Below are 16,675 nucleotides of genomic sequence, written 5' to 3'. Positions count from 1 at the left end.
GTGCGTCCAGGGGCGGGGCCGCGAGGGCGCCATTGTGCCGCTCCCGGGGCGGAGCCAGGGATTGGTCTGCGGGGCGCGGGGCAGGGCCGGGGCCTGCGGAAGGGGACGCTGTGGAGAGGAGAGCCGCTGCCTCGCGCCAGCCCTTTCTCAGGGCGGGGGAGGGTCTGACCGCGGCAGCGTTGAGCTCCGGGAGATGCTGACTGGGAGAGTTCCCCCCCTAAACCGGGACCTCAAGGACTCCGGTATTGAAGATCAGCGTGAGAGAAAAAAAAGAGTAATTTCCTGCCAAGGAGAAAATAGGGAACCGAAAACAGCGAGACGGATAAAGGCGGCTCCGATTGCAGAATTTAGGGAAGGAGTAACATGTTCACTGAGGTTGCTCACATGTTGATTACTTGGGCTGAGGAGTCCCCGGTCTCTGAAGGTGACCCAGAAGACCCAAGGGAACACCTGAAACTAAAGGCTGGGTGGAAATGGCTTCCCAGCCTGAGAGCAGTGGAGACTTCTTGATGTGTTCTGGAGTTAGTAATTATCACCATTTTAATTTTTGGAGACTCTTTATAAAGAGGATGAGATCAAGGCATTCATCACAGGTTTCACAGAACAGATTATTTTAAAATCACTGGTTAAATTAAGGGAATGTTTGGAGTAGTGGCAGATTATGAGCGGATGACAGTAAAAAGCAGTTTGTCAAAAGCTGATTCTAGGAAAGAAAAATGGGAAAAGTGAAAGGAAGAGCTGTTAGAGGGGGTGAAAATGTACAAGGAGAAAATTAAAGCAAAATTACTGAAAATGAGTCCTACAAAAATCAGGTAGGTGTTCCCACAAAACTCCACAATGACTTCATCATAGCTGACTGTAGAAAAGTGGTTCTGGAGAGAGAATGCAAGCAGCCAATCTGAGGCAAATATTAAAACGGTAACAAAAAATAGTGCTTCAGAATTAAGGGACTGTGAAGCCAGGTCCAAGAAGATATGTTTATATAGTCCGTTAAGAGAGACTCAAGCTACACGGGCTCTTTGATCCCTTCGAGGGGCTCCCTGTTCATTATTGATCAACAATGCAATAATCCTTTTTTTTTAAATTTTACTTATTTATTAATGAGAGAGAGAGACAGACAGAGGCACAGGCAGAGGGAGAAGCAGGCTCCAGGCAGGGAGCCCCACGTGGGGCTCCATCCTGGGTCTCCAGGATCAGGCCCTGAGCTGAAGACGGTGCTAAACCGCTGAGCCACCCGGGCTGCCCAACAATGCAATAATCTTTGAGAGCCTCCCTGAAAGAAAGATTAGAGCCTTGGCCTGATTATGAGCCTCTCTCTGGTCTTGGGAGTAATCCTAGGTGCCTATTAATGTTTTTTTCAGAGATGAGAACCAGCAACATTACAGGTAGACCCTCTTTCACAGTGAGGCCTGAAATTGTTCATACTGGTGCCACAAATCCAGGCCTTGCCCACAATTTCCAGTTCTTCTCACCAACTGGAAAATATTTGCCCACACTTGTCTTCCTGGACCACCTCAGCTGTGGGGTCATAGGGACCTCCATTCTTTTCACCTCAAAAATGTCTCACCTAAACTCAGAAATCTAAAAGAGACTTTTTAAAGATTTTACTTATTGGGACGCCTGGGTGGCTCAGCGGTTTGAGCATCTGCCTTCGGCTCAGCACATGATCCTGGAGTCCTGGGATCAAGTCCCACATTGGGCTCCCCGCATGGAGCCTGCTTCTCCCTCTGCCTATGTCTCTGCCTCTCTCTGTGTGTCTCTCATTTTTATTTATTCACGAGAATAAATAGGCTCCCTGCAGGGAGGCTGACTTGGGACTGGATCCCGGGTCTCCAGGATCAGGCCCTGGGCTGAAGGCGGCACTAAAAGGCTGATCCATCCACCCCACCCCCACATGGTTGTTGTTGTTGTTGTTTTTATTGTTGAGAGTACCTGCAGACACGTGCACCTTTAAGGTTTGTGATTTAAAAACAATTGAATTCACCACAAATGAAGCTCACCCCAAAATGTATCCTCTCGGAGAGACTGACCTGCCTTTTAATTTCCTATTTATGTAAATAGATTATCACAAATTTAACGCCTTTCAACAAATATTTTTAAGTTTCAAAAATAAGCTCCTCTGTGGAAGCCACTCATCCATAACAAATGGTACAGAAGTTTGTATTGTCTGGAGTCTATTAAAATTTTCCAGTTACTCCTTGAAAGAAAACTTCATTAAGTTTTGCCCACCCCCTTTCCTAGGAGAGTGCCAATGAGCAGGATCCCTGAGGCTCAGAGATGGCTTTTATTCAAAGCTACAGTATCTATCAGATAGCAATACAGTAACAATAGCTTGCATGTATTACACCTTCACTGTGGTTTGTACTGGTTTTGAATACTAAATCTCATTTAAACATCATAGCAAGCTAGCAGCAGGTGTTAACTACCATCACCACTTAGTGGAAGGAAACTGAAGTACAGAGTCATTAAGGTAATTTTCCTAAGGTCACTCAGCTTGTAGATGGCAGGTGTAAATGCTGGCATGCTGAGGCACTTTGGTTCTATGGTATGTGCTCTTTTTTTTTTTTTTTTTAGATTTTATTTATTCATAGAAGACAGAGAGAGAGAGAGGCAGAGACAAAGGCAGAGGGAGAAGCAGCCTCCCTGCAGGGACCCCAACTTGGGACTCTATCGGGGACTCCAGGATCACAGCCTGAGCTGAAGGCAGACATTTTAACTGCTGAGCACCCAGGCGTCCTAAGGTATGCACTCTTAACTGCCGCACCCTTGAACCCAAGAGAGAGAGACTTGGGCTGGCTTACAAGCCCCTTTTTTGGCTTCCTTTCCCACTGAGAGAAGAAAAGAATGATGTAAAAAAGGTAAGTTGAACTACCCAGCAGCAGCATGGAACCTGTCCAGATGTAATGTTTCTCCTTGAGGCCAGGTACTCTAGCAGGCAGGGATGACAATGAAAGAACCCAGGTGGGATGAAAGCCAGTTCAGCTGCCTCATCTGGAGAATTTTCTTGATCTATACAGACAAATAAACTTTTGTGGGATACCTGGGTGGCTTAGCTGTTAAGGCCTTCGGCCCAGGGCGTGATCCTGGAGTCCCAGGATCGAGTCCCACCTCAGGCTCCCTGCATGGAGCCCGCTTCTCTCTCTGCCTATGTGTCTGCCTCTCTCTGTGTGTGTCTCTCAAGAATAAATAAATAAAATTTAAAAAAATAAATAAACCTTTGTGAAGAAGGTCAGTTGTATGGTGTTGGATGGTGACTTATTGTTTTCACTTTGTAGTATATGCAAATAATGAATTATGTGGTACACCTGACATGAATATAATGTTATATCCCAATTTTACATCATTTAAAAAAAAAGAAAAATGCACCTTTGAAGCAGCACCAATGCTTCAAGAAGTCACCACCCCAGAAGGCTGGACCCTTGGGGTTTTGCAGTTATTTCAAACAGTACTTTGTATTAAACAGTGAAAGAGGAATTATGGCACCTCTCTGAGCTTGTTACTTGCTTGAATTGTTTTTTTTATTGTTTTTTGCCTAGCAAAAGACTGCAAGTGGGCTGGGTGATACTGGGCAATATTGCATGGATGCCCTTTGACCATTTCCTCATCAGGGCAAGCCAGAAAAAAGGCCTGGCTTGGACATTAGTTGAGCTAAGGTCTGTCTGTCTTCATTCTGAGTTGTAAGCTTTTAGCTTGATTATAAGTTTTCCCATCCCAAAGTATGTACAATTAAATGCCTTCATTTCTATGGGGCTCAGGAGAGTCAGGAAACTTCATTTGGATTAAGACGTACATCAATGCCAGTTATATCTCAATAAAAAGTGGCAAGAAAAAAAGATGCACTGGATGCAGGGCAGCTTGCAGCTCTTCTCTGTCTCTTTTTCTCTTTCAGTAACTTCCATTTTTTAAAAAAAAATATATATGGAATATTTAAAACGTGCAGAAAATTACAGATACTTTACAAATGTAAGACAGTTGACATTTTGATATATTGACTATTTCATTGTTTGGGGACAAAAACTTAGAGGTAAACCAGTGCTGTGAGGTACTTTTCAACCTTTTTTTTTTTTTTAAGATTTTATTTATGTATTTATTTGAGAGATAGTACACATGAACAGGGGCAGAGGGAGGAGCAGACTCCTCGCTTAGCAGACAGCCTGACCCAGGGCTGGATCCCAGCACCCTGGGACTATAACCTGAACAGAAGGCAGATGCTTAACCAGCTGAGCCACCCAAGTGCCCCATGAGGGGCTTTTCAACTCTTTATTTTTTTTTTCAACTCTTTAAAAAGCAATTACTGTAATACAATTTTTGAATGATGAAATATTTCAAAATTTGAGAAAAATTTTGAAGTTAACGTCAGTGGGGAGTTTTAACGTCTTGGATTAAAGAAGTAACAAGATGTGCAATCTTTTACATACATTGTTTTGAAAGAATATGCTGTGATATAAGATTGTATGGGTAGATGTGTGCTATCTTTTTTTTTTTTTAAGATTTTATTTATTTATTCATGAGAGACACACAGAGAGAGGCAGGCAGAGACACAAGCAGAGGGAGAAGCAGGCTCCATGCAGGGAGCCCGATGCGGGACTCGATCCCGGGTCCCCAGCATCACGCCCTGGCGGAAGGCAGATGCTCAACCGCTGAACCACCCAGGCATCCCAGATGTGTGCTATCTTGATCCAGTTTTGACATTCTGGCTAGAGGCTGGTCAGTTCCTCTTCTTGAACAACCCGTTAAGTCCACAACACCAAACATCTCCCTTATCTGAATTATATACTCTGGACCACTATACACCCACCCTGATTACCGCAGGGCCAAGTATCAGGTATCCTGGGATAGCCCCTGTACCCAAGGGCCCACTGAAATTATTCAAATTAGCCAATCCTAAACCTATTTGCCCTGCCTAAACTTTTCCTTCCAGCAAAAATCACAATAAACCACAGTTACCCCTCACTCTGCCTCATGATTAACCTGGTGCTTCCCCCGAGTGACCTTGGGTGGCTGTGAGTACAGAAAACAGTTTTCTCTCTCTCTCTCTTTTTTTAAGATTATTTATTTATTCATGAGAGAGAGAGAGAGAGAGAGAGGCGGAGACACAGGCAGAGGGAGAAACAGGCTCCATGCACAGAGCCTGACATGGGACTTAATCCTGGGACTCCAGGATCACGCCCTGGGCTGAAGGCAGATGCTTTAACCGCTGAGCCACCCAAGGATCCCAGTTTTCTCTCTCTGTATTAGCATCTGACCCCAGCATACCTCGCCCAAATTAATATGGTAAAAACAATTCCTTCCCACTGTAGCTTCTATTTTGAAACCATTGTGGTTGGATGAGTGGGAGGGAGCCTGTCCCTGCGTCAGCCCCACAATCCCCCTGAGTACTAATCCTTTGTTAGGGAGCATCCTGTTCTGCCTCCATTTGCTCATGGCAGACTTTGTGCTCCCCAAGGGCAAATGAACAAGAGGTCAGTATTGGCCAATGATTCCTGAGCTTCACTGCATGTGGCAAAGAGCTGATAGGACAGAAGTGTGAGCACAGGCCATGTGGAGTCCAGTCCTTCCTTGGAGAGCTGAATATGTGCTAAGTATTTTCATTATCTATGCTTTTGTTGAAAGTTCTTTTTTTTAATCCCTTGATAGTTTTTTTTTTAAGATTTATTTATTACTTATGATAGACACACACACAGAGAGAGAGAGAGAGGCAGAGACACAGGAGGAGGGAGAAGCAGGCTCCATGCCAGGAGCCTGATGTGGGACTCGATCCCGGGATTCCAGGATCGCGCCCTGGGCCAAAGGCAGGCGCCAAACTGCTGAGCCACCCAGGGATCCCCTCCCTTGAGAGTTATTAAGCAACAATGGTGTCCTGCTAACATGTATATTTTGACTACTTACAAAAAACATAAACCCCAAATGTTATCCTGCAAAACTAGAACAATTTTGAGATCTTTATCCCATAATAGGAGGTGTTAATAATATTGACTTTGAAAGTTTTTTACTGGGGGGCTTGGGTGGCTTAGTCAGTTGAATGTCTCCCTTCTACTTGGGTCATGATCCCAGGGTCCTGGGATCGAGCCCTCGTGTCGGGCTCCCAGCTCAGCAGGGAGCCTGCTTCTCCCTCTTTCTGCTGCTCCTGCTGCTTGTGCTGTCAAATAAATCTTAAAAAAACCAACCAACCAACCAAACAAACAAACAAAAACCCAAGTAAATAAAATCTTTTAAAAAAGAAAAAGGTTTGGTTTGGTTTTGTTTATTACCTACCAACAGGAAAAAAAGGGGACAGTTATAAGTTAAAGAAGATCAGTTAAGTAAAGTGGTTTGGTATTGGGTGACAATGAGAGAGACAAAAGGGGGGGGGCTTACTCTTCCATACAAGAAAGAAAGAAAAATTACCTATATCACAGTCTCAAGTCAAGAATCACTAAAATTGGGCAGCCTGGGTGGCTCAGAGGTTTAGCGCTGCCTTCAGCCCAGGGTGTGATCCTGGAGACCTGGGATCGAGTCCCACGTCAGGCTTCCTGCATAGAGCCTGCTTCTCCCTCTGCCTGGGTCTCTGCCTCTCTCTCTCTCTTTGTGTCTCTCATGAATAAAAAAATAAATAAATAAATCACTAAAATGTCTTAAACTCATGCTTTTGTCAGGGCATCCAAGAGGCAAGCCACATCGAGGACTATAAAGAAACCAGGGTCATGGGATCCTTGGGTGGCGCAGCGGTTTGGCGCCTGCCTTTGGCCCAGGGCGTGATCCTGGAGACCCGGGATCAAATCCCACGTCGGGCTCCCGGTGCATGGAGACTGCTTCTCCCTCTGCCTGTGTCTCTGCCTCTCTCTCTCTCTCTCTCTCTCTCTGTGTGTGACTATCATAAATAAATTTAAAAAATTAAAAAAAAAAAAAAAAAGAAACCAGGGTCAGTGGCTTCATGCCATAGCAACTTGATTAAGCTGAAGGATATTGCCCAGAAATCTCTTCTCTGTGTGTTTAGATGTGGGGGGCTACAAGAGAGATCCTTGTGTGAGGTTTCAAGGGGCAGAACCTGCTGTTCTTATCATCATTGTTGGGTGACAGAAGCCAACCTTATAGCTGTGATACCTCCCCTGCATCCTCCTTTAACTTCCCCAACTCTTGGGCCAGATATGTGTTAAGCTCAGGAAGGGTCTTCTGCTAGATGCTCACTACCAAGACTAGAGGCAAAAACAAGGGAGCTAAGGCGAATTTTAGCTCTATTTCCAACTTGAGTTCCAGCCATTCTGGCCTCTCCAGACTTTACATCCATCTTCCTTTCTAGACAGAGATGCTTAACCAGCTCCCACAATAGCATCCCTGTAACAAATTATACATACACATTACCTGGTGGCTACTCTTCCTCTCTCTGAACCTTGACAGATACAGAAGGCCACTCATGCTTATACAATAGATGGGTAATGACATGACTGTTTTTAGTGCCCTCCTGCTTAATGTACTGGGAGAGATAAATCATCTGGCCTGACAAGCAGTTACTTCTGCTGCTATCCTGACATGTGGCGCAGAAACCTCTTTTTGTTTTTGTTTTCATTTTTGTTTTTCTGTTATGGAGAGAGTGCAGTGGAGTTGGGGGAGAGAATCTTAAGCAGTCTCCAGGCCCAGAACAAGGCCCAACATAGGGCTTGATCTCACAACCCTGAGATCATGACCTGAGCTGAAATCAAGAGTTATACACTTAACCAACTGAGCCACCCAGGTGCCCCTAGTAGAAATCTTTTTGTAAAAAAGTGGTCTTGTGTACATTTTCCTAAAATGATATATTTTGGTATTTACATCAAATGTGTAATATATATCTATATACATTAAAATTTTCTGCAAGGATGTACCTAAAAGTGTTAACAAGGTTTCCTTTATGCTCCTCCTCTTCTGAATATTGAGATAACCACTTATTGCAATGATTCTTGTCCTTTGTCCTTTCTTTGTGATTTTTTCTGTTAAAAAAAAATACAACTGAGGGCAGCCGATGTGGCTCAACAGTTTAGCACTGTCTTTGGCCCAGGGCGTGATCCTGGAGACCTGGGATTGAGTCCCATGCGGGGCTCCCTGCATGGAGCCTGCTTCTCCCTCTGCCTGTGTCTCTGTGTCTCTGTCTCTGTCTCTCTCTCTGTTTCTCTCATGAATAAATAAAATCTTTAAAAAAAATAAAACTGAGTAAGTTTGAAGATCAAATTGGCCTTATCAAGTGATTCATGAATCAAGCAGTATCTCATCAAGCAGAGAGATACTCCAAGGAATTCTATAAAATGGAAGGCTGTTATAGAGAGGGTTGGGCAAGGAAGTCCATTGGCAAAGGAAAAATTAAAGTTGATTGGAGGGAGGAAAGAGTTTAAGGTGACAATGACTTTTCATTGGCTGAGCTGCAGCATTTTCCATTAGTTGGGGTTGTTGCTGGACAGAAGAATATCTTTCCTGGGAAACGTAGTAAAATAGTGACATCTTCCAGTTGGAGATGCAAGGCACCACTCTTTCTGTTGGGGATAACTGACTAGTGGTAGGGGATAAGAGCTTCCTCTAGAAGTCTTCCCAATTCCAATTTTAGTTCAGATTTTCTCGATTACTTTTCACATTTCTTTCTTTTGGTCAAGAACTATCTCTCTCTTTTTAAAAAGATTTTATTTATCTATTCATGAGAGACACAGAGAGAAAAGCAGAGACACAGTCAGAGGGAGAAGCAGGCTCCTTGCAGGGAGCCCGATGGGATACTCAATCTGCAGACCTGGGATCAGGCCCTGAGCCAAAGGCAGACCCCCAACCGCTGAACCACCCAGGCATCCCAAGAGCTGTCTCTAAAAGCATTGATGATCAAGAGTTATGCTTCTCAAGTTCAGTAGCCTTTGTTCTTCGGTGCCAGTAAGGACCTTTCCTGTGTGTTGTTTCCTATGTTAGAGGGAAAAATGCATGGACCCAAAACCACTTGAGGCCACATTTCAGTCACAAGAAAAGGTAGTATGGAGAATTTTCAGGCATTTCTTAAACCAAATTCTATATTTTGTCAAGGTCATAAGCATTGGAGATCATCTCAAAGTGCTGAGCAAACATCACACTCCAAACTTAGAGGCTTCATTATAGCAACTTCATCTGTAGGTCATCTGGGTGCCCTCCTAAAACAAGTTCTCTCCCTTTGCTTTTACAGGTCTTTACTGCCTAATATCAATGTTAATTTCATTGACTACCACCAGAATCTGAAGAATGATCCCTTCGTCAGAGAAAAAGTTCTTATACTTCCTCAAGGACCCTTTTAGAGGTACTAGGAATAAAATGTTAATAAATATAATAAGTCATCTACCTTGTTATCCTTAATGCCTACGAGTCACCAACCAATATATATGTGCATATATATACACACATATATATCATATTTACTTCCAGATATATACTCTTAGAAAACTAAAATTACAGATTTCAAAAAGATAATATGTTACTTGTTACTGGAATTTTTTTTTTTTTTAATCCCTACACCCTACACCCAACATGGAGCTAGAACTCATGACTCTGAGATTAAGGATTCCATACTCTACTAACTTAGCCAGCCAGGGGCCCCTGGAATGTATTTATTCTTGCACTTGTTTTTGTTTTTTGACATTTATTTATTTTCGAGAGAGAGAGCACAAGCAGGAGTAGGGGCAGAGGGAGAGGGAGATGATTCTCAAGCAGACTCCCCACTGAGTGCAGATCTCAATGAGGGACTTGATCCCAGGACCTGAGACCACGACCTAAGCTAAAATCAAGAGTTGGATGTTTAACCAACTAAGCCGCCTAGCCACCCCTATTCTTGCACTTGCTAACAGACTGGCTAATGTTGTAGACATTATTGTAAACCAAATAATAAAGATACCATGTAGATGTGACTCAGAGAAACATAGATCATTGCACAAACCTCATTTCTTTCCTCATCTGACAACCCAGTTCCACCTCCTCCCTGGTAATAAGGCAGTCCTCTTAGATAGCTACACCATACCTTCCTTTACATATTCTAACTTCCTTCCCCACCCAAAACTGGACCTCTTAGTAGTCTTAAGAGGTTTCAGACAGCAAGAAAGTGAATAGATAGGCTTCCATAGAGTATTTTTCCCCTGTTTAATTATAATAAGAATGTAAAATAATTTTGGAATTGTCTATGGAAAATTGAGATTCTATTTCTGCTGCCAGTACTGCTGGTCACAAGCTTAGCACGCATCTGCCCAGTCCTGTGTGAAACGAGATCTTGATGTGATCACTACTTCTCACAGTTACCTGAAAGATGGGATGGTTTTATCTTAGTTTTACAGGTGAGGCACTTGTCTAAGATGTGAAAATGTGTTAAGGAAACCTAACTCAGAATTAGTCAGGAAGCCATGAAAGGAGGGCTCTCACACACACCATTCCTCACAGCTTGCAAAATCCAACAGGAAGGAAGGAGGATTTCCTCTCAGCTCAGCAACCAGTGAAAGGCCACCACAAATTTGCCTGCAGCCAATAAACTCTCATTTTTCTCCCGTGGACTTTTGTCCCAACTTCTTCCTTTCCCCTATAAAAGGATGCTCTCCTCCATTGTTCTCTGTACTTGCCTATGGTTTGCCATAGTGTGCTTGTCCCAAATTGCCATTCTTTTGTCATTCTCAAACTTGATTTTACTGACTGAATTGCTTACTTTTTCTTTTAAAAGGTTGACAATGGTTGTCCTGAATTTAAGCCAGTCTATCAAACCCTCAAGTCTATGTTCCTCTTAAACTCTCTACTAGACTGTACCTGGACACAGCCATACCTCATTTTATAGGCTTCCCTAATGCATAGATTACACTCACAATGGTTTAGTTACATATCAGTCCCCAAAAAAACATGATTCAAATTTTAGTTGCAACAGTGTATCAACTGTAATTGCATAAAATATAAACTTCACTGCCAGCTCTTCAGGTCACAAATCACTATATAAATAACAGATGTATATCATGGTAAGTGACAAGGCATATAAGTTCTCTGAAAGTCTGTCAATGATCACTGTGAATCTGTTGCTTAGCCCACATATGGACAGAAAAGCATGTGATTGGGTCACTTCTTGTCTCCCAAAATAAACCTAATGACATTCCCAAAGAAATGGATGATCAAAAGAAGGAATTGATCAATAAAGACAAAAGTACAGCAAATAAATGAAAAGTGATAATGCTGGGAGAGAGACTGGGCCTTAGTGTAAATGGAGTTATAACCAAAGGAGCTGACAGAGGGAATGTTGACATTGCTATTGTACAAGAGACTCCAGATCTGCAGCCAGAGGACGTGTTGAAGGAGAATTTAACATCAGTAAAGTGTTTATGATGAAAAGGTTAAAGATGTCCTAGAGGACATGATGCTGGCAAAATAACTTTGTGCTGGGGAATTCTAGGAGATATTTCTTGATGTTAGAAGTACAAATGGTAAAACAGTGGAATGTGATCCAAATATATAAAGGAATGTGACAATTGGCTAAAGAATTGAAAAGATACTTTTTCTGTCATAAGCTATAAAATGAAAAGAAGAGAGGGATCCCTGGGTGGCGCAGCGGTTTGGCGCCTGCCTTTGGCCCAGGGCGCGATCCTGGAGACCCGGGATCAAATCCCACATCGGGCTCCCGGTGCATGGAGCCTGCTTCTCCCTCTGCCTGTGTCTCTGCCTCTCTCTCTTTCTCTCTGTGTGACTATCAACAATAAATAAAAATTTAAAAAAAAAAAAAAAAAAAGAAAAGAAGAGGAAGCATTATCCTTGGTAAGCTTTTATAAACAAAACACTTTCTCAATGTTTCTAATAAGTCACAGAATACAAAATAAATATTAGTTTTAGTAATGTTTTCATTTCCCAATACCCTTATAACAGAGGGTTTTTTTTTTTAAGATTTTATTTATTTATTCATGAGAGATGGGGAGAGAGGCAGAGACACAGGCAGAGGGAGAAGCAGGCCCCATGCAGGGAGCCCGACATGGGACTCGATCCCGGGACTCCAGGATCATGCCCTGGGCCAAAGGCAGACGTTCAACCGCTGAGCCACCCAGGCATCCCAGTCAGAGGGTTTTTAATATTTTGGCAAAAACTTTAAAGATCACAGAAATAATAATTTTTCCCCATTGAACAATAAGATCTGTTTCCAGCTTCAATTTTGATGGTCCCATACTAATGTACAATGTGAGGAACACACAAGCACACATATACTCATAGCAAAGAATCAGTGTGGCATAAGAGGAAAATCACCAAAATAGCTTCCAAGCATTCTGGGTTTCTGTGCAACAATTTACTATTTGGGTGACTTTGAAAAAGTCATATAACTTCCCTGGGCTGAATCTCAACAGTGAAATAAGGAGTCTTAATAGTGACTCTCTTCTATCCTGGCCAGTCTGAGTACTGTTAATTGACAACAAACAAGTTAATATTGGTAAAGACCTTTCTCCTATCCTCTTCTAAGTGAGAGGGTAAACTGACTCAATCTACAATGGAGTCATGAATATTCAGTCTATAAATAAATCTACTGAAATCTGTAAATACAATGAAAAAATATTTCGGCATTTCCCAAAAATGTGAACTATAAACTCATTTCCTATTAGGGTGTTGGCTGACTTAGAGTAACAGAGTTGGTTTTCATTCGTCTTCACCACAGCTGGCAGAGAGCCTCACTTCCGTGGCTGAGCTCCTATGAGCATGGCTCTTCCTAGTGCCGAATGTATTCAGGCAACTGTCTTTTTTTTTTTTTTTAAAGATTTTATTTATTCATGAGAATACACAGAGAGGAGAGAGAGAGAGAGAGGCAGAGACACAGGCAGAGGGAGAAGCAGGTTCCATGCAGGGAGACTGACATAGGACTGGATCCCAGGTCTCCAGGATCACACCCTGAGCTGTAGGCGACTCTAAACCGCTGAGCCACCAGGGCTGCCCCAGGCAAATGTCTTTTAATTGTGGCTTAAATGTTTATAATATCTGAGAGGATGTCAAAAACCCCACTTTTGCTGTATTTAACACTTAAAATACTTACATGAAAGTTCTTCCTAAGGATTAAGAAATGCAATTACCTACTCATTTTGTTTTCTTTTTATTTTTTTTTAAGATTTTATTTTTAAGTCATTTCTACAACAAATGTGGGGCTTGAATTTACAGCCCCAAGATTGAGTCACATTCTCTGTCTACCTACTGAGTCAAATAGTCCCATAAGGTACAATAGGTGCCCCATAAGGTACTTCTTTCTTTCTTTCTTTCTTTCTTTTTCTTTCTTTCTTTCTTTCTTTCTTTCTTTCTTTCTTTCTTTCTTTCTTTCTTTCTTTCTTTCTTTCTTCCTTCCTTCCTTCCTTCCTTCCTTCCTTCCTTCCTTCCTTCCTTCTTTCTTCCTTTCTTCCTTTCTTCCTTTCTTCCTTTCTTTCCTTTCTTTCCTTTCTTTCCTTTCTTCTTTTTATTGTGTGCATTTGTCTTTTTGGTAGATTTGTTTGTTTAAGTAATCTCTCTGCCCGATGCGGGGTTTGAACTCCCAACTCCAAGATCAAAAGTTGCATGTTCTACAGACTTGAGCCAGCCAGGCACCACCTCAACTCATCTTAAAGCAGTTTACTTTAAAAAGTAGTTAGCTTTCATTTACTTATCTATTCAATACTACTTGAGTCCTTTCTTTGGGCAGGAGACCATTCCAGCAGCCCTGGATACTCAGTGATTGAGCTAAACTTGATGCCTGTCTTTGATTACTGGTAAGCAACAAAGACATTTAACCCTTGTTAAATAAAACTGGATAATGTCATTTAAAACACATATTAACACCTACAGAAAAAGCCTTTCTGGCCATCAGCAAATGCTTGCTTAGAACTTATTTGAGCCCTGTGCTTAAAGGCATGGAAGACAAAGAGAATTAAATTGTTCTGTCCTTGCATTTAGAGAATTTATCACCCAGAGGAGGGATTTTCATTCTTTACTGATAAGGCATAATGTGTATCCTATCAGGCTTATCATATATTATGTCTTTTCTGAAAAGAATAAAAATTCTTAGGAGCCACAAGTTAACTAAAAAGACTTGGAGAATAGAAAAATGATTAAATCACATAGTAATAAAATACAAAGATTATTATAAAGACAACTCTAGGGGACCCTGGGTGGCTCAGTCAGTTACAGGTCCATTCAGCTCAGGTCATGATCTCAGGGTCCTAAGATTTGAGCCTTGGGTTTGGGCTCCATGCTAGGGCAGGGACTGCTTCAGATTCTCTCTCTCCCTTTGTATCTGCTCCCTCCTCCCTGCTCTGCTCACACACTTCCTTAAAAACAAAAACTTAAAATAACCTCTAATCAATCTTTGTCTAAAATATATATCGAGCACCTGATAAGAAACCTAATGTTTACTAAGAACTGTAAATAAAAGCCAATCACACTTAAGCCCTATAGGGAAAGTCAAGAGCAAGCCCTGATGATGCCTCATGTATAGCTCCTTCACCCTTCTTTCTGGCCCTGAGGGGTCAAATCTCTGTGCTATTCACAAATGGGACTTTATAAAAATTGCTTTCAGATTTTATTCATTGGATCACAGTGATTTCAGTGTTAATCCATGTTGGAATAAACTTTCACAGGTGACACGTGAAGTTTAATTTTCTTGTGCCTCCTTTTGAGAAGTATTACATCCACAGGATCAAAGTAGATGGCTAACAATCAGATGGCTGCCCCGCCCTCTATATTCAAGTGAAACTCTCCAAAGGAAACTGAAGCTTATTCTGAAGTCATTGGTATGAGTATTTCCAACTCTCTAGACTTAAGTAACAGGTTCTAACCCTCCAGGCAGAGTGAAGAAAGGCAGTGGCTTAGGGCAGAGATAGAACCAAGAAGTCCTTTCAAAGTGACAGTTGAAGATAGTAGGATTTCAGTTCCTCCTTTCTTAGTCTAAAGCTGCATTGTGTGATAAGGAAGCCAGTTAGCCACACAGGGCTGCTGAGCACTTGAAATGGGCTAGTGGGATTAAGGATCTGACTTTTTAATATTTTTAAATTTATTTTTAAATAACCTCTACACACAATGTGAGACTTAAATTTATGACCCCAAAGATCAAGAGTCACATGCTCTACAGACTGAGCCAGGCACCCCTGACTTTTTTAAAAATTAATTTACTCATTGATGGAGGGGGCAGTAGGTGGGGTGGGGAATGAACAGAGGGAGAGAGAATCCCAAGCAGGCTCTGTGCTCAGTGCAGAGCCCTTTGCGGGGCTCAATCTCGCAACCCTTGATCTCATGACCCTGAGATCATGAACTGGGCTGAAATCAAGAGTTGGACACTTAACTGAATGAGCCACTCAGTTACCCCTGACTTTTTATTTTAATTGTAGTAAAATAACAATATAAGTTGACCGTCTTAACCATTTTCTAAGATCAGTAGCGTTAAGTACATTCAATCTTGTGCAAACAATCTCTGTACTCTTTTCATCTTGAAAGCCTGAAACTCTATACATATTAAACAATTCCCCATTTCCTGCCTCCCCACAGTCCAGGGCTACATCACCATTCCTTTTTCTGGCCTATGAATCTGATCCTCCTTGAAGTGGAATCATGTGGTACTTGTCTTTTTATGACTGGTTTGTTTCATGAAGCGTTATGTCCTCAAGTTTCATCCATGTAGTAGCATGTCTCAGAATTTCCTTCTCTCTCTCTCCTTTTTGCCCCGGAGAGAGCATGAGAAGGGGGGAGGGGCAGAAGGAGAAGGACAGGGAGAGAGAATCTTAAGGATACTGCTGAATGCTGTGACTGATGTAGAGATCAGTCTCAGACCCTGAGATCATGACCTGAGCCAAAATCAAGAGTTGGATGCTTAACCAACCGAGCCACCGAGGTGCCCCGGAATTTCCTTCTCTTTTAAGGATGAATGATATTATGTTGTTTGTACAGACCACATTTTGTTTATTCATTCATCTATCAACAAATTGGGTTGCTTCCTCCTTTTCCCTATTGTAAATAATGCTGTTATGAACATTGGTGTACCACTATCTCTTTCAGATCTTATTTTCAATTATTTTGAGTATATCCAGAAATGTAATTGCTGGATCACATGGTAATCCTTTTCAAATTTTTTTAAAATTATTTATTTATTTATGATAGTCACAGAGAGAGAGAGAGAGAGAGGCAGAGACACAGGCAGAGGGAGAAGCAGGCTCCATGCACCGGGAGCCCGATGTGGGATTTGATCCCGGGTCTTCAGGATCGCGCCCTGGGCCAAAGGCAGGCGCCAAACCGCTGCGCCACCCAGGGATCCCCCTTTTCAATTTTTGAGAATTTGCCATGCTGTTTTCCATAGTGGCTGCACCATTTTGCATTCCTGAAGACAACACACTAGAATTCCATTTTCTTTACTTTCTTGCCTTAATTTAAATTTAAATATGGATAATTCATATTTGAAAATTTTTAACTATGTTTGGAACAACATAGATATGTGAATCTAATTTTTTAACTGTAAATTTTATAAAATATAAATATATGTTAAGTATTCCCAATAAAAATTTAACATCTGTGTTGAGATGTGCTGTCCAACAGAAAATACACACATTTCAAAGATTTACTCCAGTAAAAAATAATATAAAGTGTATCACTGATAATTTTATATATTGATTACATATGAAATTATATCTTGGATACATTGAAACAAATTAATTTTACCTGTTTCTTCCTACTTTTATAAATGTGGCTCCTACAAAAATTTTAAATTACA

General features: G+C 41.7%; 1 long non-coding RNA gene across 2 annotated transcripts; it reads left to right on the top strand.

Moving 5' to 3' along the window:
• The first annotated feature begins 31 nt into the window (after nucleotides 1-31).
• On the top strand, nucleotides 32-15,108 carry LOC118352708 (uncharacterized). 2 transcript variants are annotated; one of them, XR_004810286.2, is made up of 4 exons: nucleotides 32-812; nucleotides 2,575-2,858; nucleotides 9,149-9,259; nucleotides 13,622-15,108. It is a non-coding gene; the product is annotated as an uncharacterized LOC118352708 (long non-coding RNA). The 2 variants fall into 2 exon arrangements; XR_007406786.1 differs by lacking the exon at nucleotides 13,622-15,108 and having other exon boundaries at nucleotides 33-812; nucleotides 9,149-9,296.
• Nucleotides 15,109-16,675: the final 1,567 nt, after the last annotated feature.

The sequence above is a fragment of the Canis lupus genome, chromosome 28 (assembly GCF_003254725.2).
Source record: "Canis lupus dingo isolate Sandy chromosome 28, ASM325472v2, whole genome shotgun sequence".
Lineage (NCBI taxonomy): Eukaryota > Metazoa > Chordata > Mammalia > Carnivora > Canidae > Canis > Canis lupus.
Note: the sequence above shows the minus strand (reverse complement) of the source record. Positions and strands in the feature narration are given on the sequence as shown.